The 27,337-nt window shown below is 38.0% G+C and overlaps 1 protein-coding gene and 1 long non-coding RNA gene across 7 annotated transcripts in view; one reads left to right on the top strand and one right to left on the bottom strand.

The window, feature by feature from the left end:
- LOC115232566 (zinc transporter ZIP11) overlaps positions 1–27,337 on the top strand; it is a 166,291-nt gene that overhangs the window by 76,848 nt on the left and 62,106 nt on the right. The gene's annotated exons all lie outside the window — the stretch shown is intronic.
- LOC118767832 lies at positions 11,889–26,647 on the bottom strand. Its single transcript, XR_005003736.1, has 3 exons — positions 26,143–26,647; positions 16,863–17,118; positions 11,889–12,012 (listed from the first exon to the last, which is right to left on the bottom strand). It is a non-coding gene; the product is annotated as an uncharacterized LOC118767832 (long non-coding RNA).

Here is a 27,337-nt window from a genome sequence, read left to right as displayed (position 1 = left end):
GCGCTTGTTGTATTCATACAAAGCAGTCACCAATAAAAGTTTTGGGGTTTCAAATAGAAAGAAAGTTCATTCAATACTTTCTCCAAGTGTTTCTTTAATATAACAATATTTAGCAGTTATCCTGGAAAATATTTATAGAAAGCAATATCTGGTACTCGACTTGCGCAAATTTCGAATTGCACGTCCCCCAATTACTCGCACAAGTCGAGGAATCCCTGTATATTACTTGCTTCATACTGGCACTTCACAATGCATTGCTGCAGCCACCTGCCCATCTGTTGAACCATGAAAGTTTCTTCTGCAGAGGGTGGTGGATCCAGTTTTCACATGCATAGGTAGGCAAACCCAATTCCCTCTATACTACAAACCAACAGATGAAATATTTTATTCCCAGTATACCACAAACTGACAAACATATGCTTTTATTCCTGTGGCTGTGTGGTAAGTAGCTTGCTTACCAACCACATGGTTCCGGGTTCAGTCCCACTGCGTAGCACCTTGGGCAAGTGTCTTCTACTATAGCCTAGTGCCGACCAAAACCTTGTGAGTGGATTTGGTCGACAGAAACTGAAAGAAGCCCGTCGTATATATGTATATGTGTGTGTGTGTGTGTGTGTGTGTGTGTGCGCACGCGCATGTGTGTGTGTGTGTATGTTTGTGTGTCTGTGTTTGTCCCCCGAATATCGCTTGACAACTGATGCTGGTGTGTTTACATCCCCATAACTTAGCAGTTTGGCAAAAGACACTGATAGAATAAGTACTAGGCTTACAAAGAATAAGTCCTGGGGTCAGTTTGCTCCACTAAAAGCGGTGCTCCAGCATGGCCACAGTCAAATGTCTGAAACAAGTGAAAGAGTAAAAGAATACCACATGTTGATAGACATGCGTCTTATTCCCAGTATGCCACAAACCAACAGACATATTTTATTCCCAATTTACTACAAGCCAACAGGTACATGCTTTTATTATGTTCCTTCTTCTGCTACTAGTGGAGGCGCAATGGCCCAGTGGTTAGGGCAGCGGACTCGCGGTCATAGGATCGCGGTTTCAATTCCCAGACCGGGCGTTGTGCGTGTTTATTGAGCGAAAACACTAAAGCTCCATGAGGCTCCAGTAGGGGATGGTGGTGATCCCTGCTGTACTCTTTCACCACAACTTTCTCTCACTCTTACTTCCTGTTTCTGTTGTACCTGTATTTCAAAGGGTCGGCCTTGTCACTCTCTGTGTCACGCTGAATATCCCCGAGAACTACGTTAAGGGTACACGTGTCTGTGGAGTGCTCAGCCACTTACACGTTAATTTCACGAGCAGGCTGTTCTGTTGATTCGGATCAACCAGAACCCTCATCGTCGTAACCGGACGGAGTGCTTCCATCTTCTGCTACTAGAATGACTTCTAGTCTTCTAAACTAATAAGCTGCACACCACCTTTGCCCAAACCTACTCAGTAAATCTGCTCCTCTCTGTTTTTTTCCCAGCTGTGCCAACTCACTCATCTCTCTACCTCCAGAAGTGCAATGCCCTGTCATTTATTCCCTGCCCATATTTTCCCCACTAAAGTCAATCATCCCTCATATCAAGCCCAACACTCTGAGAAGATCTTTAAAAGTCATGAATTTCACTGATAATTTGGAAGCATTTTTTGCTGAGTGTAAATATGTCTGTTTTACATTGTTGAGTTTAAAGAAAACCATTGACAGGAGTGGCTGTGTGGTAAGTAACTTGCTTACGAACCACATGGTTCCGGGTTCAGTCCCACTGCGTGGCACCTTGGGTAAGTGTTTTCTACTATAGCCTCAGGCCGACCAAAGCCTTGTGAGTGGATTTGGTAGGACGGAAACTGAAAGAAGCCTGTCATGTGTATATATATATATGTGTGTGTGTGTGTGTGTGTGTGTGCATGTTTGCGTGTTTGTCCCCCCTACATCACTTGACAACTGATGCTGGTTTGTTTACATCCCCGTTACTTAGCGGTTCAGCAAAAAGAGACCGATAAAATAAGTACTAGGCTTACAAAGAGTAAGTCCTGGGGGGTCGATTTGATCGACTATAGGCGGTGCTCCAGCATGGCCACAGTCACATGACTGAAACAAGTTAAAGAGTAAGAGTGACAAGCTCCCATGCTCTGATTTGATTCAATTTGGAAGGGCATGAAAAAGTAATTAAGACTAGATTTAGAGACAGTGCTAAAAACAAGGCCATGGCCAGCATTGAACTCAGTAACTACCAGTGAATATATACTGGAACTCTATCCTCAACCCACATCTTTTCATTTTAATTCTTGAAATAGCCACTCATGTGACTATTTCAAAAGATTCAGGACAACACAGGGAACCTCTATGTATTATAGTGTGTTGGAAACTTAGAGGTCATCCAGCACCAATTTGACATCTTTCTTAACCCTGTTGGGTTCCTTCCATGCCTGTCAGTACAGTTACCTTTCAGAACAGTTATTACCAATTCAAGTGACACCACATATCCCCCAGAATAATTTGTAATTCTAAACTGACCAATAAATTGGAAGGGTGTTCAAAGGTATAAAATTTACCACACAAAGGTATGTGTGTGTTTGTGTTTCATAATTAAGTGTGTGTTTCCATTTCCGTTTCACCCCTGTTGTTCGGTCTCTCTCTCCCTTTCAGCTACCTTTCTTCCTCTCATTTCCTTACATCCTTTCTTCTCTCTTTTCACTTTTCTTTCTTTCCCGGTCTCTTTCTTTCATTCTCCGTTTCTCTGTTACCACCTCTTTCTGTTTCCTTCTTTTTCTTCATATTTCTTTCCTCCTTTTCTCTCCCCTCTCTCTCTCTCTCTCTTCCCTCTATGACCCTGTCTGTCTGTCTGTCGGTTTATCTGCCTGTCAGTCTGTCTGTCTGTCTGTCTGTCTCTCTCTCTCTCTCTCTCTCTCTCTCTTCCATGCTCAGAATATGTCAGAGCTTAAATATTTTTCTCAAGCATGCTTACATATATGGCTTAAAAAAATTTTGTATATTCTGTGTATGTTTGTGTGTGTGTGTGTGTGTGTGTGTGTGTGTGTTGTGTGTGTGTGTGTGTGTATAGTGTGTGTATATAGTGTGGTGTAATGTGTTTGTATGTGTTTGCATTTGTGTGTTAGTTATGCAACAACATGACTTCCCCCCCCCCCCCCCCGAATACAATCCTGTATGTGTGACTTAACACGTGTATTTACTGACATACTTCACTGTTTGAATATTTCTGTGTATAAGTGTGTGTATGTGTGTGTGTGTGTGTGTGTTTGAAAGAAATATGTTCTTAGATATGTATTTACAAAAACTTGTTACATACGCATACATGTATATATGTGCTGTGTTAGTGTATATATTTTTATGTGTATTTGTGGAATTTCAGCAAAGGAGTATGTTAGTCAGTAAAAGTGTGTGTGTGTGTGTGTGTGTGTGTGTAAACATTATGTGAAATTATTTCTTGGTTGCCATATTTTGAAAAGAGGCTATTAAGAGAATCTAGAAGTATTGACTTTTGGCTCACAGCTATGCTAGGTGTTTGTGTCTTCTGTCCCACAGTACAATGAAGGAAATATGATTCTTTTTTTTAACCCTTTAGTATTTAAACTGACCACAGGCGCTGGAGTGGCTGTGTGGTAAGTAGCTTGCTAACCAACCACATGGTTCCAGGTTCAGTCCCACTGCGTGGCACCTTGGGCAAGTGTCTTCTACTATAGCCTCGGGCCGACCAAAGCCTTCTGAGTGGATTTGGTAGACAGAAACTGAAAGAAGCCTGTCGTATATATGTATATATATGTGTGTATGCGTGTGTGTGTGTTTGTGTGTCTGTGTTTGTCCCCCTAGCATTGCTTGACAACCGATGCTGGTGTGTTTACGTCCCCTTCACTTAGCGGTTCAGCAAAAGAGACCAATAGAATAAGTACTGGGCTTCCAAAGAATAAGTCCCGGGGTCAAGTTGCTCGACTAAAGGTGGTGTTCCAGCATGGCCGCAGTCAAATGACTGAAACAAGTAAAAGAGTAAAAGAGAGAGTATATCTGGCCCAAATATTCCATCTACTTTATTTTCAAACTGCCCAGATGTGGCCTCTCACACCTAGCCTGTAATGTCATTCTAAAAAGAAACAGTCACATCTTTGAAATCTCAAAGCTGCAAGATAATACATAATTTTTTTTTTTTAATGTGACAGCATAAACTGAATGCTAAAGGGTTAAACTGGCCATATCCAGCCAAAGCATCCCACCTGTTTTATGTTCAAACTGGCCAGATCTGGTCTCTTACACTAACCCTACAATATCATTAAAAAGATTAATGGATGCCTCATCAAAATTTCAAAGCTACAAGATAAATGCAGGATTAATTCAAAACAATGTGAATGAATAAATGTTACTTTTGACAGAATAATGTGAATGCTAAATAGTTAAATCATAGATTCCTAATGTTTGTCACAAAGCCTTAAAGTTTTAGGGAAGATTTTATGGGAAGTTAGACCAATCCACAAGACACGACTGGTTGTGGAATAAAAAGCAGAAACAAAGTCAGCATGATTTGAGCTCAAAATACAGAACAGAACTTAAAACAGTGGAAACAATTCCCTTCACTGCTTGTCTCATTTCTGTCACTCCAATGCCATTATTGGTCATCTTGTATCTCTTACTTGTAGCAGTCTTTGAACTGTAGCATTGCTGGGGCATCATCCTGAAGGGTATCGGCCAGCATGTTGATCCTTCTCTCTCTCACCACTCCCAATACTTAGTTTTAAGACTGATACTTATTTTATCTGTCCTTTTTGCTGAACTGCTAAGCTGCAGGGATGCAGGTACGTAAACAATTCTGCACAAGTTGTCAAGTGTTGATAGGGATAAACATAAAGACACACACACACATGCACACACACACTCACACACACACACACATGCACACACACATTCACACACACATACACACACACACACATACATATACACATGCACACATATACAAATGCATATATATACTTGATGGTCTCCTACAGTCACCATCTGCACAATTTCCACCACAGGGCATTGCTTGGTCTGGGGCTATAGTAGAAGACACTTGCCAAGGTGCTGTGCATTGAGACTAAACCTAAAACCATGTGGTTGTTAAGTTAGATTCTTAACCACACGGCCATACATGTGCTTATTGTAAACAAATATTCTTTCCTTACACTTGATGCCTTATTTTACATAACAGAAACATTAAAGCACTTTTTTTTTTTATAAATACACTAGTGACAAAAGTGAAGTAGGTCAAATTAGATATTGAAACTGGATCTCATTTGGTTCACAAAGAGCATACTGCTACACTATACTGTTTTTTGCGTATGAGTATGAAGTAAACTCGTGTGAAGGCGCATGGCTCAGTGGTTAGAGCATCGAGCTCACAATCATGAGGTAGTGAGTTTGATTCTGGGACTGGGCTGTGTGTTATGTTCTCGAGCAAGACACTTTCATGTTGCTCCAGTTCACTTATCTGTAGAAATGAGTTGCGACATCATTGGTGCCAAGCTGTATTGGCCTTTGCCTTTCCCTTGGATAACATCGATGACCTAGAATGGGGAGGCTGGTATGCATGGGCGACTGCTGATCTTCCACAAACAACCTTGTGGAACCACAGACTTGTGCCTTGGAGGATAACTTTCTGGGTGCAATCCCATGGTCATTCATGACTGAAGGAAGTCTTTATGAAGTAAACTTGAGATGTAATGATGTATTATTATAATGTTCTAAATAATTAAAGAAAAAAATTATCCACTTTAATCCTTGTATTAAGTTGGATAGAATATAGTCCTAATGGACCCAAACCACATGCACTACATTTCTTGTGAGGCAACTTTGCAAGAGAGGTTAAATTGCCAAGAGAAAACAATACTTTTTCAATTTTATTTTAACCCTTTTATTACCAACCCGGCCGAAACTGGCTCTGACTCTGTAATATAAATGTCTTGTTTTCATAAGTTTTTAATTAAAACCTTCCACCAAACCTTAGTCATAGTTACTGTTCTTAACACCAGCTTAATGATAACTAAGTTATTTTACAAAATTCTTTGTCATATCTAAAATAATTGAGAGAAACACAGAGCATCTCAAAATAAATACAGTAACGAAAGGATTAATTAAAAGATATTTTTAGGTCTTAGATTTGGAAGTCAGAGCACCTGTAACCTTTCTGCAGAACCTCCCAGATTGTCGAGCTAAAAGAACAGAAATGTTGATACCTTGCACCTTAGACCTGGCTTAAATGCTTGCAACAATGTGGTCTCCATGAAGGCATCCAAAGACTTGGTGGTGTTGTTAAATTGTTACAAATTCAGTCTACTGTTTAAGGTAGTGAATTATAATTATCAGTCTTTAGAGCATTGGACTGAATGTCATACACTATTTATTCTGATTCTGAGTTCAAATTTACAGCTGAGTGGGCTTGATTAAAAAGTATTAATGCAGGGATGTATCAAGGTTTATAGTAACCGGAGTGGTATGCTGGTAGAAAGCAGCTGATGCTAATAATGGAGCTGTAAATAGCATTGGGGAAATCTCTTTGTAGATATGTTGGAGTAGAATACAGTTTAATGAATGTTGGCAGTTCTGCAGGTTCTCTGAAAGAAGTAGATAAGTCCTAGCAGAACTAGAACTGTAGATGGCAGTAGTGATTATATAGTTTTAGGTCCAAATGTAGAGGTAGAACTTTAGAGGACTGCTATTTATATTGATGACAATCATTCTGATTTCTTTTTTGCAAGTTAGATGTAAACAATTTTTGTTTTTGTTTTGTTCCTTCTTAAGCCATGCCTGGCACATAAGGGCCGGTTTCCCGGTTTCTTGGCGTATAGGTTCCCCACCTGGACGGGACGCTGGTCCATCACAGGTGAGCTGCAAGATGCAGGAGGAAAGAGTGAGAGAAAGTTGTGGCGAAAGAGTCAGCAGAACTTCGCCATTACCTTCTGCCGGAACCGCATGGAGCTTAGGTGTTTTCGCTCATAAACACACACATCAACCAGTCTGAGATTTGAACCCGCGAGTCCGCTGCTCTAACCACTAGAATTTACAACAATTAGAGAGAAATAAGTTGGATGTAGTCTGTTAGATGTGGCAGGTTGAGTGTTAATTGGTTGAAATGCTGAATGCAACTTGTCATTAGTTATTGGCTGATGCATACAGGACAAATTGGTCAAAGAAAATTTGAAATAAAGTATTTGATCTTTTTGCTAACATATTTTTTGTTGAAATATACTGCCTTTGTTTCAATTAATTTTGAAAATAATGAAGAAATCAATAAAACGCTGTTTGAAATGAATGAACTTGAAATTTTACTTGAAGCTTTTAATTTAGATCACTTCAAGGAAGTTTGTATTACAAAAGTGTGTATCAAGGAAGCAGGGGTAGTCTCAGGCAGATTAGTATCAAAAGGGCTGAATTCGACTTGACAAGATCAGATAAGGCCATCTAAGCACCTTGTGCACAAAGGAAATTAAACTGAACAAAGCGTAGTATAATGATTCTTAAGTCCATGGCAATAAATAGTATAACAAGAATGCTATGATACTGCAATGGTCTCATTTACTGGTTTCAGCAAGTGGGCTTGTGGGATATAAATAATAGGCAAGCTTATAACAGCCTTGTGTCATTTTTATAAGTTTGTCTTAAGTCTAGTCAATGGAATGATAGGAAAAGTAGAGTGCTTTACTTGATGTTTGCTTTACAGTATTTAGTTCTTTTCCTTAACATTCTGGGCTTAAAACTCGGCAGGGATAATTTTGCCTGTCATTCTTTCTTGGTTGATAGAATAAGTGTGTACCTTTTTTTTGTTGTTGTTGTTTAGCTCCCAGATCAGCTTTGACTGAACAAACACATGATCAAAGACATTCCAGCAGTGACCATCTAACTTTTTATAGATACAGGACTATACTATCTTATGTAACCTTCCTATTTTACGTTGGAATGCTGTGCTTTAGCTATTTCATAATAGGAAAGGGTTGCATAAATGTATTTACTAAATGGGAAAAATATATCTTTTTTCCTTAAGGGTAATTTTTACACTTATTTTAACTTTAAAAAAAGTACAAAAATTATAATAATTGTTAGTCTCACACGCAATAAAATTTATAATTGCATTTGAAAAGTGCTGTAAAATGTTCATTTTTCTTTGATGATAGCTACATCCATGTAAAATTTTTGAAACCTCAATTAACGATGTCTGCTATTCTATAATGAAACATCAATTGATGATGTCTGCTATTCTCTAATGAAACATAAATTGATGAGGTCTGCTGTTTATGAATTAAGGAAGATTTAGTTACTGTTCCTTGCATGTTGAACTACCACAAGAGCCCTGTCCTTGACTGTAGTAGTGTACAGAGGTTGACTGAAATATCTAGTGCGTAAGATAAAGAAAACCCACAACAGTACTTCTCTGTAGATAGACATGAATATTGTCTCATTAAAAGAATTCACTAAATGACTAGAGTTACTTGCATGTTTTTCTTCAGCCATCATCTTTATCATTATCCTTTCATATATCATCGTTGAAGTGTGTGATGGAAGTGGCATTGATAATCATGAGCTTGCAGAACAGTAATACTTAGTTGGCATCTGCCATCTAAATATATATTTCCATATCTCAAGTATTTTATGAATGTTTGTAGGTATTTAAAACATATCTTTTGTGTGTGTATGTGTATGTGTGTATTACATATATGTATGTGTATATATATATATATATATATATATATGTATGTATGTATACACACACACACATGTATACCTATACATGCAGATATACGTACATATGTATATATATATATGTATGAATATATGCAAATATGTGTGTATGTGTATATATATGTGTGTGTGTGTATATATATATATATATTATATATATATATATATATACAGGAAATATATATATATATATTTTTTTATGTTTAACCCTACAGTCTCTTATGTGGTGGTTTAATAAAGTATGTGATTGAGTATTATCTGGTAATTGATATTTGATTTAGATGTATTTCTCCATTTTCTTATCTTGTATATATATATATATATATATATATATATATATACAGGAAATATATATATGTATATACATATATATATATATATATATATATATATTATATATATATATATACAGGAAATATATATATGTATATATATATATATATACAGGAAATATATATATGTATATATATATATATTTATATATATATATATACAGGAAATATATATATGTATATATATATATATTTATATATATATATACAGGAAATATATATATGTGTATATATATATATATTATATATATATATATATACAGGAAATTCATAAATGTATATATATAAATGTATATGTGTATATATCTATATATATGTATGCCTATGCACACACACAAATTAATGTTTGTGCGTTAATATCCCTCATGTACTCAATGTCAGTCAGTGTATAATTCTGAACTAAAAAGGCTTTGTTACTCAAACTAATAAATTAGTTTGATGTACATCATTAAAATAAGCATTCAAAAAATTTTTTTGATATTCTATAATTTGTGACTAGGCTTACAGTGTTCTGCAAATCTTTGTAATAAATGTAGTTCTCTTGGTAACATTTAAACATCTTTTTAATCTTTAAATAATCAAAGATTTTAATGCTTAATTCTTGATGGAACCAGAATTAGTAGTTCCACTTCTTGAGTCTTTAATGGCTTTTGGTCTTATCAAACTGAATTGTTCTGTAGAGTGGTGAGAATTCCACCATGAAGTATTGAGAAGTAATGTCACTTTGTGACATATAGGCAGCTAAGGTGCTTATATGTGTGTGTGTGTTTATATACATACATACATACATATATATACTTACATGGTTCCGGGTCCAGTCCCACTGCATCGCACCTTGGGCAAGTGTCTTCTGCTATAGCCTCGGGCCGACCAAAGCCTTGTGAATGGATTTGGTAGACGGAAACTGAAAGAAGCCCATTGTATATATGTATATATATATATATGTATATGTTTGTGTGTTTGTGTTTGTCCCCCCAATGCAGGTGTGTTTGCGTCCCCGTAACTTAGCGGCTCGGCAAAAGAGACCAATAGAATAAGCACTAAGCTTACAAAGAATAAGTCCTAGGGTCGATTTGCTCGACTAAAGGTGGTGCTCCAGCTTGGCCACAGTCAAATGACTGAAACAAGTAAAAGAGTATACATATGTACATATATAATTAAATCACTGAACTAAAGAAAAATAATGATAGGGAAGGTAAACAAATATGCTTAGTAAGCAAAGATGCTTAGAGACAATCAGAATGGTGTGTATATAGTGGGGGTGGGGGTGGCGAGAGGGCCGTCTGTTGATCAATTACTAAGCTGTTATAAAGGACACTTGGCTAAAAGATGTCACCCTTAATAATTCATAGCTGTCAATGGGACCACTGAAAGTGTTAATGTATATTGTTATGCAAATCAAAAATCCTGAGCTATATTCTGTGTTATGTAAAACATACTATATAAACATGCAAATGATGTCTTTCGTATGGAAGCACTCCGTCGGTTATGACGACGAGGGTTCCGGTTGATCCGATCAACGGAACAGCCTGCTCGTGAAATTAACGTGTAAGTGGCTGAGCACTCCACAGACACGTGTACCCTTAACGTAGTTCTCGGGGATATTCAGCGTGACACAGAGAGTGACAAGGCCGGCCCTTTGAAATACAGGTACAACAGAAACAGGAAGTAAGAGTGAGAGAAAGTTGTGGTGAAAGAGTACAGCAGGGATCACCACCATCCCTGCTGGAGCCTCGTGGAGCTTTAGGTGTTTTCGCTCAATAAACACTCACAACGCCCTGTCTGGGAATCGAAACCGCAATCCTACGACTGCGAGTCCGCTGCCCTAACCACTTGGCCATTGTGCCTCCATCTTTCGTATATTACCACATTGCTAAACATTAAAATTTTTTGTGCCTCTTTTTTTTCTAAAATATTTTTTCATTGGTCACTTGGTTTTATTGCATTACCGTTACTCATCTCCACATGATTCTGATGTGAATTTGTATTGACTTGTGTGTTTTATAATTGCTTAGATACAGCAGTTGCTCTCAATTGGGGTTCATATAAGATTTGAGGTCTATGCAACATTATAATGAGTTGGAGATCCAAAATTGTATTTTAAGAGCTCCTGTAAAAATTCTGCTTTAGATATATGTATTGGTATGTATTGCAGTAAACTGCTAAGTTTCTTTCTCTAACATTTTATTTAGTTCAACCTACACAAGTTAATGTGTGAAAAACAAAATAGGAATTTGGAAAAAAGTTTCTATAAAAATAGTTTTTAGACATTGAATAGTTATGGAGGTCCACCAGAATGAAATAGTAATCAAAGGGGCCCATAGATAAAAAATGGTCAAGAACCCTTGATGCAGAGTAAAAAAAGGTCATATTAACATGCACTGACATGGTTGTGTGGTTAAGAATCTGGCTTTGCAACCGTATGATTTTGAGTTCAGTCCCACTGCACTACACCAAGGGTAAGTGTCTTCTACTATAGCCCTGGGTTGACCAATGGTTTGTGAGTTGATTTAGTAGTTAGAAACTGAGTGGAAGCTCATCATATATGTATGTATGTATGTATGTATGTATGTATGTATGTATGTATGTATGTATGTATGTATGTATGTATGTATGTATGTATGTATGTATGTATGTATGTATGTATGTATGTATGTATGTATGTATGTATGTATGCATGCATGCATGCATGCATGCATGCATGCATGCATGCATGCATACATATATGAAATTAACATACAACTGACTAGGAGAACTTTCTCATGCTACCTGAAGAAGCTATTGTTTTTTAATCTTGATATATTGGAATTATTAAAAATGAAATTTTATTCCATTTTATTCCTCACTCACCTTGTCAAAAGTGATTCAGCAAAAGAGACTGGAAGATTGCCAGCCTTAAAGCTATGTACTAGTGTTGATTTGTTCAACTAAACTGTTCCAGGTGGTGTTGTAGCATGGCCATGACTGAAATGATTAAAACAAGTAAAAGATAAAGATTACAAATTCAACATAATAAACTATTCCTACTATAGGCGTAGGAGTAGCTGTGTGGTAAGTAGCTTGCTTACCAACCACATGGTTCCGGGTTCAGTCCCACTGCGTGGCACCTTGGGCAAGTGTCTTCTAATATAGCCTCAGGCCGACCAAAGCGTATATATATACGTATGTATGTATGTTTGTGTGTTTTGACAACTGATGCTGCTGTGTTTACGTCCCCATAACTTAGCGGTCGGCAAAAGAGACCAATAGAATAAGTCCTGGGGTCGATTTGGTCGACTAAAGGCAGTGCTCCAGCATGGCCACAGTCAAATGACTGAAACAAGTAAAAGAGTATTCATTTACTACTTTTAGTCCTTTGTGATTTTGTCCTTAGTGATGCACCCTGCACATTAAGGTCACAACATCACTCGTGGTTAAAGAGATAATAATGGTTTCAAATATTGCTACAAGCTCAGCGAGTTCAGGGGAAAGGGCTAGTTGATTACATCAGCCCCAGTGCTCATTTGGTACTTATTTTATCAACCTCAAAAGGATGGAAGGCAAAGTCCACCCTTGGCAGAATTTGAACTCAGAACGTAAAGGTAATCAAAATGCTGCTGAGCATTTTGTCCAGTGTGCTAACAATTCTGCCAGCTCACTGCCTTGGTTAACCCTTTTGATACCAACCTGGCTGAAACTGGCTCTGGCTCTGTAGTACAAATGTCTTGTTTTCATAAGTTCTGAATTAAAATCTTCCACCAAACCTTAGTCATAATTTACGTTCTTAGCACTAGCTTAATGATAACTAAGTTTTGCCACTAAATTCTTTGTTATATTTAAAGTAATTAAAAGAAACACAGAACATCTCAAAATGAATACAGTAATGAAAGGGTTAAAGAGATAATAATAATATTTTGTTATAAAGTACATTTACTTCAGATTTGAATTGTAAATAAAATATTGTTTCTTCTAAATTTCGAATTCTTGCTCTGATTATCAATTTACTGCATTCATTATTATAAACATCCACAATACTATTAATTATTTGTCTTTTGAACTGGAGCATATAAAATGCCATCTTCTTCTGTTCATAGTTTGTTGTAATAAACATTAGCTGAAGTTCTGCCTTTGCTATGGTTTTATTGATGTTTATTTAGTTAGTTAGTTAATTTGGCTCAAAAGCAAATAGCAAGGCCATGTAGGGGGACATGGAGTTAAGTACAGGGTGGTGTTCATGTAAAGAGTTCAGGCCACTTGAGGTCAAGGGAGGCTTTGAACAAAGCGGTCATCGGCATCTTCACCATCTCGTCTGGCAGCTTGTTCCATGGATCCGCAACCCGGATGGAGAAAGCTCCTCTCCTTCGATTGAGAGTATTGTAGAGCTTTATCATCATCATCATCATCATTTAACGTCCGTTCTCCATGCTAGCGTGGGTTGGACGGTTCGACCGGGGATCTGGGAAGCCAGAAGGCTGCACCAGGCTCCAGTCTTATCTGGCAATGTTTCTACAGCTGGATGCCCTTCCTAACGCCAACCACTCCATGAGTGTAGTGGGTACTTTTTACGTGCCACCTGCACAGGTGCCAGGCGAGGCTGGCAACGGCCACGGTCGGATTGGTGTATTTTATGTGCCACCGGCACGGAAGCCAGTCGAGGCGGCGCTGGCATCGGCCACGTACCACCAGACCAGGGATCCTGGCTGGTTCAATTCGATTTCGATTTCGCTTGCCCCAACATGTCTTCGCAGATTCTTCTAAATTATCTGTCAGACATTCATTCTGTAATATTCTCTCAGTGAATATCAAATCTGTTCAGGTTGAAAAGAGGATTAGTTTCCTGCTATCCCATCATTAGTGCTGTATTGAGTCCACAGCTAAGGATGGCTTTAACTTAGAGGTGTAGTTTACAAGGCTAATTTGGCTGAAAAGCTACTACAAAGATGTCAGTTGTTACTCAACAACTCATGAAGTTATGTGACTCTCTATTATCATATCTGTTTATTTCTTCTAACCAATGAAGTGCCATTGAGCTGAGACCCCCTTTGGTCATGACTGACCATGGGATTACACCTAGAAAGTTACCCTCCCAGGCACAAGTCCAGGCAAGGTTGTTTATGAAAGACCAGCATTCGCCAATGCATACCAGCCTCCCCTCTCCACGCCACCAGAGTTATCCAAGGGAAAGGCAAAGGCCCAAACAGCTTGACACCTGTGAGTTCGCAACTCATTTCTACAGATGAATGAACTGGAGCAACATAAAATAAAGTGTCTTGCTCAAGAACACAACATGCAGCCCGATCCGGGATTCAAGCTCACAACCTCACGATCGTAAGCTTGATGCTCTTACCACTGAGCCATGCACCTTCACTAAGTGCCATTATGGTAGTATAAAACCACATACTGTTATGGTTGCTAATGAACATTAGTTGTTACTCACAATTACATTTCTTGTCACTAGTTGGATCAGATTAGATTAGATTGACTATGTTCAGTCCACTGCGGGATGAAGTCATCTCCCCCAACCACAGTCTGATGTGGAGGCTTTGACATTGAGCTGGAGATCATACTGGTTTGATGAGTCTACTCTGTTACACTGGCTCAGCATCGCTTGGTAGAGGGATGCAGTTTTGTTTTCTTATACTTATACCCAGGAATAGTTAAGTCGATTACATGCACCCCAGTACTCAACTGGAACTTATTTTATTGACCCTGAAAGGATGAAAGGCAAAGTCGACCTCTGTGTAAATTGAAATCAAAATATAAGGACGAATAAATTACCACTAAGCAATTTGCCGAACGTGCTAACAATTCTGCTAGCTCACCACCTTTTGTCACTACTAAAGATTTAAAAATCTGCTTTTAAGTTTTTGATTCTTCGAAAAAAATATTTGCTTTTTGTTTTTAGTCTTCAATATTTGTTTCTAGTTTTCAATATAGGTACACATAAGCCAACCAAAGCCTTGTGAGTAGATTTGGTAGACGGAAAGTGAAAGAAGCCCGTTGTATATATATATTTATGTGTGTCTGTGTTTGTTTCCCCAACATCACTTGACAACCAATGCTAGTGTGTTTAAGTCCCCATAGCTTAGCGGTTCGGCAAGAGACCGATAGAATAAGTACCAGGCTTACAAAGAATAAGTTCTGGGGTCGATTCGCTCAAGTGGTACTCTAGCATGGCTGCAGTCAAATGACTGAAACAAATAAAAGAATAAGAGAATAAAAGAATAGTGTTTTATTTCAATTCATACCCAAATATTTATATGGAGTTACTTGCCCATTTTCTTATTTCCTTCATCATGTAAATCACAGACCTTCTGTATTCATTAGTTCTTATATTTTCTTATCTATATGTGGTGCATTAAGCTCACAAAGTTATTATCCATTTTCACATTTGTCCTAACAGAATAACATTTGGAGGTCATCACTAAAATGTTTGACAATACTGAATAAACAGACTGTCACATTTTGGAATCATTTTCTGAAAATATTTGGAGTTCATTTCTAAAGACAAACTACAGAATAATTTTAATTTTCTAACTTTGGATTATTATCCAATTATTTCTTATAGTCAACTCTGGTAATAAATCTAGTATAAATTAGGGAGGGGTCTGAAAGACTATAGCACTCAATTATAGGTGTTATACTGATTAGTATAGAATGCTTTTGGTGTACAATCTACACTCCAACATCAAAATACATTTATTTTTAATTAAATAATAAATTCATTAATTATAATAGTTTCACAAAATAGGATTAAGATATTTTCCACGAAATCATGTTTTCTTTCAAAAAGCATAAATAAATTAAAAAGGCTTTAAAGTTGTGGAGTTGGGTAAAGACTGTAGAAGAAAAAAAAGGCTTTAAAGTTGTGGAGTTGGGTAAAGATTGTAGAAGAAAAAAATGTAAGTTTTCTGGATGGTCGTTTTCCTCTTTTTTTTCACTTCCTTGTCAAATATAATTCTGAAGCGTAACAACTACCGCCATTCTTCAATTCCCATAAAGGCTCAGCAGCAACAGACATTTTTCATTAAAACCAAATGTGACATAACACACACACACACACACACGTACATATGTGCACGTAAAGGAAAATGCTGATGATGGAAATTATGTTTATTTATCAGTCTGAACATTCTATTAAATAGGTGCTTATAGCACAGTCTGTTGGGTTAAATCAGTGTAGATGCCAATATAGGACACCTAAAAAATCACTTGAGTCTCTCTTGAACTTTTTCACATTGTCTCAAATATTTGCCGTTAATAAGAGGTCATCTGAATGTGTCTCCTTCACTAACTACTTGTAAGGCAACACGTCATCTGCTTTGTTTCTCCTTCACCAACTACTTGTAGGTACATGACAGTGCAGTCACCTCTTTCCACCATATATAGCTGCACAGCTCCAACCCTATGAAACCAGCTAGAAACTCCATTCTACACAAATAGACAAGAAGTAGCACCAACCAAGTCTTCCACCTCCCTTCTTACTAGCAATACCAAATAACACCAAAATACAATCAGTCATCATATTCAGTGGGTGAGACATTTTGGCACAGCTGTTTTGGCATTACCTATTTGACATCACTGATTCAATGCTGACTTATCTGACATCAAATGCTTTAGTGTCTCTCTCTCTCTCAGTGTGAGTATCTAGTCTGTATGTATAAGGTCTTTCTCACCCCTCCCTCCTTCTCTATCTCTCTACTTGTATATGTACATGCATGTGTGTGTATGTATGCATACCTTCAGTGTCAAAAAGCACTGTCACCTAAACAGATTAAATATCCAGTCAGCCATTCCCAATGATCTCATTCTAATATTCAACGATATAAACTTACCTGAAATACTGAATATAGATGTGGATGTGGTTGGGTTTATTGAAATTTTGAACTTGAGGGTGTTGATGAAGCCTTATTCCACTTCTTGCTGGGCCCCATCATTGCCAGACTTCCTTTGAATGCCATTGCCCATGTCCATTCTCTTCTTGACATTATAAACTGCATGTAAGGATACTCTGACTATGCTTGAGATCCTCTTTGGATTGACTTGTGTATGGACCAGATCATACACGCTTTGGGGTTTGTTCCAATATTCCTGCAAAAAAAAAGAGTTTATTATTAGCTGAAAATGTATTCTTTGGTCTGCATTGAATTTCATATCATTTGCTGTGAAATATCAGTGTAACTTTTAAAGCAATTTTGCTTCCCTACCCTGTATCTACAAAACCCACAGTAAATGAAAGCATTTAGCCTAGTGGTTAGGCTGTTCAGATTATGAATGTAATATTGTGAGTTCAATTCCCAGATTGGTTGGTGCATTGTATCTTTGGCCAAGGCGGTTCATTTCATGATTGACTGAAAATATAGCAAACCAGCAGCCGAAAGTTATTTTCTCCAAAGCCTTGAATTACCTGGAGTACAAGACTTATCAGAAAACCTTTTTGTTAGCCTGGTGTATCTTTATCTATGGAGAGCCTAAGAAGTATTTTACCTGGATTACTAATCCCTTATTAATCCCTCTTCGTTTTGATATATATATGATGGTGTGTGTTTGGCTTTTGTCACTTGACAATCAGTGTTGTTTATTATTGCAAATACAAGTCCCTTAACCCTTTGGGAGTCATTGGGGCACTGCAGCATGTCTTGGGTGAGAAAGCCTGGTGGGTGGGGCCCATGCCTGTCCAGGCTAAACACATTTCTACAGCTGAGTGGACTGGAGCAACGTGGAATGAAGTGCTTTGCTCAAGAGCACGATGGATCACCTAGTCCAGGGATCGAAACCACAATCTTATGATCATGAGTCCAGCACCATAACCACTAAGCCACATGCTCCACAGTATTGTTTATTCTCCTGTAATTTAGCAAGTTGGGAAAACAAGATTCAGAGAATAAAATCTATTGGTGGTCAATTTAACTGACGGAACTCTTCGAAGTTGTGCTTCGTTATGGCTGTAGACTAATAGTTGGAATAAGTAAACGAGTAATTAAAATTGCACTTGTGATGAGAAAACAATCATTATCCGAATCATTAATTCAGATGAAAAAATGCAAGGAAAACAACTCCTGATATGTTAAATACAATTTTATGTAATAGGCACAGGTGTGGCTGTGTGGTAAGAAGGTTGCTTTCTAATCACATGGTTCTAGGTTCAGTACCACTGCTTGGCACCTTGGGCAAGTGTTTTCTACTCTAGCTCCAGGCCAACCAGATCCTAGTGAATGGATTTGATAGTAGAAAACTGAAAGAAGTCCATTGTATAAATGTGTGTGTGTGTGTGTGACTTTGTGTCTGTGTCCTACCATTGCTTGACAGCTGGTGTTGCTTTGTTTACATCCCTATAATTTAGTGGTTCAGCAAAAGAGACCGATAGAATAAACACCAACATTTAAAAATATAAGTACTGGGTTTGATATATTTGGCTAAAACTCATCAAGGTGGTGCCCCAGCATGGCCACAATCCGCTGACTGAAACAAACATAAGGTAAAGGATAAAGATTATATTTCTTTATTTTACTACATTAAACGTGCTAATGCACATTTTATCTCTATATATAAAGGTGAAGTTGTCTGTGTATGGCAGGTTTGGTAGCCTTCAACTAACACTATCTCCTCCGAGACCCTGTGGCACAAGTTGACCAAAATTGAGAGTATGATAGAAGAATGCTTGCTCTTCCTAAAATTCAAATCGGACCATATTAAGACCAAAAATTATTTACATCAAAAAGGTGCTTTTTTTCTATGAAAATCCCTATTTTTTATGATTTTTTTACTGTTTTGTCGCCATTTTTTGGTGTATTTCAACCAGAAAAATGTTCACTTAAAGAGAATAACAAGCTACATAATGCAAAATTTTTACTTTTCAAAAATTCCAACAAAAATCCAAAACAAACCCGAGTAGCGCCGGGCGATACTGCTAGTTAAAATATACATTATGCTCATCTATATAAATACAGGTGAGGAGCAGAAGCACCTTCTGTTAGAAGTTTTGTATTTGTTTGTTGTTAATACTAATCGCTACAAGTTATCATGCATTATCTCCCTTCTTCATCTACATTTTATAATGGGGCTTTTAACAGTTGAGAGAGAAAGCGGAAGGGACATGACAAAAAAAAAAACAGAATAAACACAAGACAAAACCAAAAAACAAGACTGGGTACTAATTAAGCATTCCATGCTTGTTGACATAAATCCTGAGTAAATATATAAGTTCATTGCCTTTTTTGAGAGAAAGAGGGACCTAGAGAGACAGGGCTAGTGATAATATGCATTGGTGTATTGGTGCGTAGGTGTTATATGTGTGTGCATGTTCATAGGGTCCAGTATGTATGTGTTTAAGGGTGATTTTATGTTTTTTGTTCTCATTTTCTCTTCATGCACACACACACACACACACACACGTACTTTCAAAAGACCGTTACAAATCATTGCCTTATATGTTATTTCTAGGAAGTCAAACAACTGGATTGCTAAGATTGTTTGACTTCCTAGAAATAACAGTTAAATATCCTCGAAATTACATTTTGAAAAAAAGAAGAGAAGGGAAATTTGCTTATGATGTTGTCTTAGATGTACTACAGCTGAATGAAAGACTGGATGGTCATGGTTGAAATGCCCTTGGTCAATATGTTCATAGTTTTGACATTTGGAAGAATTTTGCCCTGGGTTGAAGCTGTCTAGTTTCTCTATCAAGCCTGAGAGAGGTGTATATTACACAAACCATGCCGAATGCAATAATTTTCAATGAATTTCTTTGTCTTCAAATATATTTCCCCCCTCCCACTCTCTCTCTTTCTCTTTTAGAGATGACTAGACATTGGGAATGGTATAAAGTAGAATGTAGTGAATGGTGGAAGGATAATCATTAATACATACAAGTTTGGTGAGAAGATTAGGGTAAAAGGTACTGATTGGCGGTGAGCTGGTAGAAATGTTAGCATGCCGGGCGAAATGCTTAGTGGTATTTCGTCTGCGGTTACGTTCTGAGTTCAAATTCCGCTGAGGTCGACTTTGCTTTCATCTTTTCGGGGTCGATTAAATAAGTACCAGTTACACACTGGTGTCGATATAATTGACTTAATCCGTTTGTCTGTCCTTGTTTGTCCTCTCTGTGTTTAGCTCCTTGTGGGTAGTAAAGCAATAGGTAAAACGTACTGATTGGCAATACAGGGGGATGAAGGATGTTCTGGATAGAGCTTTATGGATGTATACTGATCACTTCTAAGTGTTGCCAACTATGCTGAATATTCTTCACTAAAGAGGCACAATAATATTGAAACAAGTCCACTGCTACTCACAGCCATATGGTTCCAAATACAAAATCTACTCTTATATTCATTGCTTTATTTTCCTAGAATTTTTGTGAGCTGATATTATTTAAACTCTTGGTGCACCCTCTGGTGTTAAATTATTATAAGGGAGACAATCTCTTATGGATTTACTTGAGATAGATTTGAAACTTTAGAATTTATATTAAAGAGTAAAGAAAGTGTACAGAGAATACACATTTAATTTCTTTTTCTACACATTATAAGATTCTTAAAGTCATTTGTCATTGGTAGGCATATACAGTACTACATCTTTTTTTTTTTCTTTTACTTGTTTCAGTCATTTGACTGTGGCCATGCTGGAGCACTGCCTTTAGTTGAGCAAATCGACCCCAGGACTTATTCTTTGTAAGCCTAGTACTTATTCTCTTTTGCCGAACCACTAAGTTACGGAGACATAAACACACCAGCATCAGTTGTCAAGTGATGTTGGGGGGGACAAACACACACACACACACACACATATATACATATATATAAATATATATATATATATATATATATATATACATATATACGACAGTTTCTGCTTACCAAATCTTCTCACAAGGCTTTGGTCGGGCTGAGGCTATAGTAGAAGACACTTGCCCAAGGTGACACGCAGTGGGACTGAACCTGAAACCATGTGGTTGGTAAGCAAGCTACTTACCACACAGCTAATCCTGCGCCTATTTTATCTTTCTTTAAAATCAGCAGCTTGGTATAACTTGAGACAAATAAATTAAACAAAAATTCAACATTTTATGAAGTCAGACAATTTTTCTGGAGAAAAATAATTTATAGTTTTTTTTCCTCCTAGATAGTTTATTTTTCATTAATAGAGGAAGAAAGAGGGAGAGGAATTTCTTACATACTGGTTTGATCGTTTTAAGATTTTAAACAACCTCCTATTGGGAGGTTTTGTCTATTAATTGCATAGATAATCCCAGTTAACCAAAGTTTTTCTTCTGTTGTTATTACATATGTCAAATCTATACCATTGTCTTGCATCAACTAAAGCCAAACTTTGTGGAGACTTTTATAAAGAAGAGGGTCTTGAATATTGATCACTTCCAAGTGTTGCAAATTAAGCCAAATAATCTTCACTGAAGAGGCATAATAATATTGAAACATGTCCATTGCTTTCATACTAGCCACTTAGTTTTAAATGCAAAATCCTCTTCCATTTATCTTTATTTTCCAAAAAATCCTATGAGCTGATAGTTTTAGAGTTATCTCCTTTGACTATCATTTAGCATTTATCTTGTTTAACATGTTTCAATCATTGGACTGCAGCCGTTCTGGGACTCTGCCTTGAAGAGTTAAGTAAAAAAAATTAACTACAGTTCTTTTGTAGCCATTCTTATGGCTAGCTTTTTTCAGTTTTCTTCTCCCAAATCCACTAACAAGTCTTTGGTCGGCCCAGAGCTATAGAAACTGAAACCGGAACCATCTAGTTGAAAAGAAAACTTCTTACTACACAACCAAACTAAGACTTTAAACAATTTGCCGGGAGGTTATGTCCACTAATTGCATGAATAATCTCAGTTAATCAAAGGGTTTTTTTCAACTCTGCTGCATATCTCAGACCCTTACAATTGCCAAATTTTCTGGGGACTTTAATAAAGAAGAAAAGCAATGAAACGAAACATTTAATGTCTTCTAGTGTGAAAGAATGTAAAAACAGTTATTTTTCTATTCTTTTTAAGTGCATTTTATCATTTTTTTCCTGGGGAGGAGGCATGTAGGCATAAGGGAGGGGTGCACCTAATTTTTTTTTTCTTTTTTTAAACCTTATTTTTTTTTCTGGACTGATTCCTCTCTGAGCTAATCTTTTTTTAACTTTGAATAGTTTCATTCCATCCCTTACACCCTCCCCTCCCCCAATATATCCACTACCCACCCCAGCCCACCACCTCAGAATACTTCTGCCACCCAGCTCACCAACTGACAACCCATACTTGTGTCCAAACACACACGCGCACACACACACACGCACACACATACACACACATGCACACACATCCACTCTTGGACCCTCCCGCCACCAAATATTTCCCAACCTTCTATCAAACCACCTACCCACATTATCACTGTAAACCTCTCCGCTCAATAGGATTTTCAGACAAGTACCCACCAGAAAGAAGAACACACACACACTTACATACATGTATGCTTATTTGTGTGTGTATGTGTTTGTGTATAATCATAGGAGCAAGTGCCAATGGTTAAAATACCCATGCACATACATAGATTGATGAGGAAGGACAGGCAGAGAAGGGGGTGTGGTAAAGAAGATTAAGAGAGAGAGAGAGGGGGGAGAGAGAGAAAGAGAAAGAGAAAGCAAGATAAACTGAGAGATGCATTGAATGAGTTAAGATAGATGGATGGATGGATAGATAGATAGATAGGAAAAGGAAGAGAGGGAGAGGAGAGAGAGAAGGAGAGAGAGAGAGAGTGTGTGTGTGTGTGTGTGTGTGTGTGTGTGAAAATGAATGAGAGTCAGATTGAAAGACAAGAAGGAACTGGGAGATGAAAAAGAAAGAGTTATTGTGAATAAGGGGGATGACTATATACATACATATGCATATGTATGTATATATACCACACACACACACACATAGACATGCACATACAGAGTGAGAAAGAGAGAGATGAGAATGAAAGAAGATGAAACTGAGGAAGTATGAAAAAATGTATGAAAGCTGAAAGAAGAGTTTGAAAATGGAGAGTCAAGAAATGATGGAGAGAGATAAAGTGAGAGGAAGACAGCTAGGAAGAGAGAGACTGAAAGAAAGAGATAGGAAACCAGAGAGAGAGGGAGAGAGGGGGTTTAAAAAGGTAAGGAGAGTAAGAGTGTGAGAAAGAGCGCTAGGAAGTGAGTGACTGGTGACTGTGTGGTAAGTAGCTTGCTTGCCAACCACATGGTTCAGTCCCACTGCGTGGCACCTTGGGCAAGTGTCTTCTACTATAGCCTCGGACCGACCAAAGCCTTGTGAGTGGATTTGGTTGACGGAAACTGAAAGAAGCCCATCATATATATGTATATATATATATATATATATATATATATATATATGTGTGTGTGTGTGCATGTATGTTTGTGTGTCTGTGTTTGTCCCCCTAGCATTGCTTGACAACCGATGCTGGTGTGTTTACGTCCCCGTAACCTGGCGGTTCGGCAAAAGAGACTGATAGAATAAGTACTGGGCTTACACAGAATAAGTCCCGGGGTCGAGTTGCTCGACTAAAGGTGGTGCTCCAGCATGGCCACAGTCAAATGACTGAAACAAGTAAAAGAGTAAAAGAAGAGTATGGTTGGCTTTAGAGAGTTTAGAGAGATAGAGTGTGAGTGAACTTCAGAAACGAGAAAGGGAGGTAGAAACTAAGAGAGTCGTCAGATGAGAGGAAAGGTGTGTGGTGGTGGTGGTGGTGGGGGGGGTCTGAAAGAGTGCGCGTGTGCGCGTATGGAAAAACTTTTTAAAAAATCACATCAAACAACTCATAGTGCTGCATAGTTGCCCTTGTTTCCACAGTCAGAAACTCCTTTTCTCAATTTGACTCTCCTCTCACACCTACCCACCTCAACACACACACACACACACACACACACACACACTTCGCCTCACTGTTCCCTTAAAAAAAAAAGTCACAGAGCAGACTTTCTCTGTCTGTTTTCCTTTCTATCTGTTTGTCTGACTCTCTCTCTCTCTCTCTCTCTTTCTGTCTATCTGTCATTCTAATCTGTCTGCCTGTCTCTCTTTCTCTCTCACACAACTCACACATACACACACAGTCATATGCACACTTATCTCAGGGCTATACATACACATCAACCTATATGTTAAAACATTCCTTGTTTCATGAATATACACTCACTTGCACACACATGCATATACTTGCACATACATGCATACACCCACACACGCAGACACACACACCAACACACCAATGATTGAATCAAGTAAAAGATTAAAAGATGTGTGTATATATATTTATTTATATATATATATATATATATATATGTGTGTGTACATGTGGGAGTGGACAAATAAAAGGGAGTGGCACTCAACACATTTGGTTGGCGTTACATATGCTTTTAATAACAGTTTGACTCAGTTCCATATGACTTAAAGTTTCATGGACACACAGGATGGACCCATCTCATCAGATATCAGGATGAGAGTGAGGGATTTGAGACAAATTTAAGATGGCTTCTGGTCAAGATATATATATGTGTGTTTGTCTATATATATATGTGTGTATGTGTGTGTATTTGAATATCAACTACAAGTCCACTGCATCTTATGGCAGAAACAGCGGTAAGCTAATGAAGATCATATGATGATTGCTTGTGGAGATGCGTGGCTTAGTGGTTAGGGTGTCAGCATCATGATCGTAAGATTGTGGTTTCGATTCCTGGACCAGGCGACACGTTGTGTTCTTGAGCAAAACGCTTCATTTCACGTTGCTCCAGTCCACTCAGCTGGCAAAAATGAGTAACGCTGTGATGGACTGGCGTCCTGTCCAGCTGGGGAACGCATACGCCATTGAAATCGGGCCCATGAGCCTGGTTAGGCTTTAAAAAGGCACATTTATTTATATTTATGATTATTGCTTATTCATTTGTCATCTCATTTTCTTGTGTGTGTGTATCGACTGCTATTTTCAGGCAATCACAGTCCCTGTCAGTATATATGTATACAATTATGTGCTTTCACAACAGCGTCAGAGCTTTTTAGCTCTTATTTCTAGCAATATAGTTGTTCTAACACCCTTCGTCACATATAATTACAATTATAGTTTTCCTCTTTGGTAAAACGCTGCATATGGCTGTCTATATTAATTTTTTCTATCCACATTAGCAATTTGCTAAATCATCCATAGATTTTTACAGTGAATACATCTATACTGGTAGAGAATTAAGTCAGGAATCAGCTGAATTGAGTGGTCCTTATTGGTAAGGCTACAGAAATAACCAAAACTGACTGATCAATATAAGGAATTCTTGACTGGTGTTTTCGGGCAATTACAGTCCTTGTCAGTATATATGTATACAATTACGTGCCTTAAAAACAACATTAAAACATTTTAGCTCTTATTTCTAGCTATGTAGGTGTTTTAACACTCTTAGTCACATTTAGGGACAATTATACTTTTCCCTATTGGTAACACATTGTGCACAGCTGTCTATGTTTATATGTGTGTGTGTGTGTGTGTGTGTGTGTGTGTATATATATATCTGTATGTGTGTATATATATATATATATATGTGTGTGTGTGTGTGTGTGTGTGTGTGTGTATATATATATATAGAGAGAGAGAGAGAGATATCATCATCCTTTAGCGTCTGCTTTCCATGCTAGCATGGGTTGGACGGTTCAACTGGGGTCTGGGAAGCCAGATGGCTGCACCAGGCCCAGTCTGATCTGGCAGTGTTTCTATGGCTAGATGCCCTTCCTAACGCTAACCACTCCGTGAGTGTAGTGGGTGCTTTTTACATGCCACTGGCACAGTTGCCAGACGGGGCTGGCAAACGGCCACGGTTGGATGGTGCTTTTTAGATATATATTTATGTATATATGTATACATATGTGTGTGTGTGTGTGTGTGTGTGTGTAGATATGGCAGTGTGGTTGAGAAGTTTGTATCCCCACCCACATGGTTTGGGTTTCAGTCTCCTTGCATGGTACCTTAGATAAATGCCTTCTACAATGGCCCTTGGCAGACCAAAGCTAGTGACTAGATTTGATCAAAAGAAACTGAAAAAATCCTGATATGTATGTGTGTGTAAGAACGCTCATATTTCTCTCACCTTATATGTTTGTTGCTTGTAAACAAAGGCCTTGCTGTCTGTGTTGCTTCCTTGCATTTCACTGCCTTGGTACGTATGGGTTTCTTGATGTGTTGTGCGATCTGCATAAACGAATGCTTATTCATTTGGTATCATTCGTTTCTGTATCCTCACATAACCATGTCTGGGCTACTTGTTGCTTTTTAGAGACTAAGGGATTATTTCCGTATTATGTTCCTTGGAAGCAAGTGACAGTTGGCATCAAGAAGAGCATCCAGTCATAGAAACTCTGTTCCAATGTAGTTTTGTCCAGCCCATGCAAGCATAGAAAAGGAGGGTATCAAAACGATGATGATGATGTCGCTGTTGAAGATGGAAAAAATTGCACAATCAAGTCAGAAATGGAAGTGCATTGTGACCAGCATCTGATGGTGTGGTTGATATTCTGATATATATAGGCACAGATCTAGTGTTGTGGTAAGAAGCTTGCTTAAGGTGGTGAGCTGGTAGAAACATTAGCACGCTGGGCGAAATGCTTAGTGGTATTTCGTCTGCCGCTACGTTCTGAGTTCAAACTCCACCAAGGTCGACTTTGCCTTTCATCCTTTCGGGGTCGATTAAATAAGTACCAGTTACACACTGGGGTCGATATAATCGACTTAATCCGTTTGTCTGTCCTTGTTTGTCCCCTCTGTGTATAGCCCCTTGTGGGCTATAAAGAAATAAGAAGCTTGCTTCCCAACCACATAGTTCTGCATTCATTCAGTCCCACTGCATGGCACCTTGGGCAAGTGTCTTCTACTATAACCTCAGGCTAACCTTGTGAGTGGGTGTGATTGATGGAAACTGAAAGAAGCCTGTCATATATATACATATATATGTATATGTATATATATCTATGTATAGGTATATATATGTGTATGTGTGTCTTTGTGTCTGTGTTTTTGCCCCCTCCCCCATCACTGCTTGACAACCAGTGTTGGTGTGTTTACATCCCCATAACTCAGCAGTTCAGTAAAAGAGACTGATAGAATAAGTACTAGGCTTTAAAGTCCTGGGGATGTCGATTTCTTTGACTAAAACCCTTCAAAGTGGTGCTCCAGCATGGCCGCAGTCAAATGACTGAAACAAGTAATAGAATCAAATAATGAAAGTATACACGCACACTCACACACACCCACTGGCTGGTCCAGTGGCTAGCATTACCCTTGCATGT

The sequence above is a fragment of the Octopus sinensis genome, linkage group LG2, assembly GCF_006345805.1.
Source record: "Octopus sinensis linkage group LG2, ASM634580v1, whole genome shotgun sequence".
Lineage (NCBI taxonomy): Eukaryota > Metazoa > Mollusca > Cephalopoda > Octopoda > Octopodidae > Octopus > Octopus sinensis.
Note: the sequence above shows the minus strand (reverse complement) of the source record. Positions and strands in the feature narration are given on the sequence as shown.